The 2038-nt window shown below is 40.6% G+C and overlaps 1 non-coding gene across 1 annotated transcript; it reads right to left on the bottom strand.

The window, feature by feature from the left end:
- Positions 1 to 763: 763 nt before the first annotated feature.
- On the bottom strand, positions 764 to 871 carry LOC130952269 (small nucleolar RNA R71). Its single transcript, XR_009074449.1, has one exon. It is a non-coding gene; the product is annotated as a small nucleolar RNA R71 (small nucleolar RNA).
- Between the last annotated feature and the right edge of the window lie 1167 nt (positions 872 to 2038).

Below are 2038 nucleotides of genomic sequence, written 5' to 3'. Positions count from 1 at the left end.
AAAATCTTTTACTTAATTTTCGAAAATTACTTCCCTTCTTCTCACATCCTTCTATTTATGGACTAACAATATCCCTTAATGCAAAATTCGAACTCCATCTTCTTTGATAAGTTCGAATTTTTTACTTCTGTCTTCAACTTTTCTTTTCATCTGACACCTCAAGGAATCTCTATACAGTGACATAGAGGATTCCACATTTCCTTGTTCTCTTCTCTTTCACATGAGCAGGAGCAGAGACAAAGGCATTCTTGTTGAAGCTGACCCTGAACCTGAAAGGACCTTGAAGCGAAAGCTAAGAGAAGCTAAGGCACAACTCTCTGTTGAGGACCTGACCGAATTCTTCAAAGAAGAAGAACCTATGGCAGCCGAAAACAACAACAATGCCAACAATGCAAGGAAGGTGCTAGGTGACTTTACTGCACCTACTCCCAATTTCTATGGGAGAAGCATCTCTATCCCTGCCATTGGAGCAAACAACTTTGAGCTTAAGCCTCAATTAGTTTCTCTAATGCAACAGAATTGCAAGTTCCATGGACTTCCATTGGAAGATCCTCATCAGTTTTTAGCTGAGTTCTTGCAAATCTGTGACACAGTCAAGACTAATGGGGTTGACCCTGAGGTCTACAGACTGATGCTATTCCCTTTTGCTGTAAGTGACAGAGCTAGAATATGGTTGGACTCACAACCTAAAGATAGCCTGGACTCTTGGGAAAAGCTAGTCAATGCCTTCTTGGCAAAGTTCTTTCCACCTCAAAAATGGAGTAAGCTTAGAGTGGAAGTCCAAACCTTCAGACAGAAGGATGGAGAATCCCTCTATGAAGCTTGGGAAAGATACAAACAATTAATCAGAAAATGTCCCTCTGACATGCTTTCTGAATGGAGCATCATAGGTATTTTCTATGATGGTCTCTCTGAACTATCCAAGATGTCTTTGGATAGCTCTGCTGGAGGATCTCTTCATCTGAAGAAGACGCCTACAGAGGCTCAAGAGCTCATTGAAATGGTTGCAAATAACCAATTCATGTACACTTCTGAAAGGAATCCTGTGAACAATGGGACAAGTCAGAAGAAAGGAGTTCTTGAGATTGATGCTCTGAATGCCATACTGGCTCAGAACAAGATATTGACTCAACAAGTCAATTTGATTTCTCAAAGTCTGTCTGGAATGCAAAATGCACCAAGCAGTACTAAGGATGCTTCATCTGAAGAAGAAGCTTATTATCCTGAGAACCCTTCAATGGAAGAGGTGAATTACCTAGGAGAACCCTATGGAAACACCTATAATTCTTCATGGAGAAATCACCCAAATTTCTCATGGAAGAATCAAGAGAGACCTCAACAAGGTTTCAACAACAACAATGGTGGAAGAAACAGGTTTAGCAATGGCAAGCCTTTTCCATCATCTTCTCAGCAACAGACAGAGAACTCTAAGCAGAACCCATCTGACTTAGCAACTATGGTCTCTGATCTAATTAAAACCACTCAAAGTTTCATGACTGAAACAAGGTCCTCCATTAGGAATTTGGAGGCACAAGTGGGACAGCTGAGCAAGAAAGTTACTGAACTCCCTCCAAGTACTCTTCCAAGCAATACAGAAGAAAATCCAAAAGGAGAGTGTGATGAGCGGATAATTTGTACGCTTTTTGGCATTATTTTTAGTATGTTTTTAGTAATTTTAGTTGAGTTCTTAGTATATTTTTATTAGTTTTTAATTAAAATTCACTTTTCTGGACTTTACTATGAGTTTGTGTGTTTTTCTGTGATTTCAGGTATTTTCTGGCTGAAATTGAGGGACCTGAGCAAAAATCTGATTCAGAGACTGGAAAGGACTGCAGATGCTGTTGGATTCTGACCTCCTTGCACTCGAAGTAGATTTTCTGGAGCTACAGAAGCCCAATTGGCGCGCTCTCAACGGCGTTGGAAAGTAGACATCCTGGGCTTTCCAGCAATATATGATAGTCCATACTTTGCCCAAGATTTGATGGCCCAAACCGGCGTTCAAAGTCACCTACAAAAATTCCAGCGTTAAACGCCGGAA

The sequence above is a fragment of the Arachis stenosperma genome, chromosome 9 (genome assembly GCF_014773155.1).
Source record: "Arachis stenosperma cultivar V10309 chromosome 9, arast.V10309.gnm1.PFL2, whole genome shotgun sequence".
Classification (NCBI taxonomy): domain Eukaryota; kingdom Viridiplantae; phylum Streptophyta; class Magnoliopsida; order Fabales; family Fabaceae; genus Arachis; species Arachis stenosperma.
Note: the sequence above shows the minus strand (reverse complement) of the source record. Positions and strands in the feature narration are given on the sequence as shown.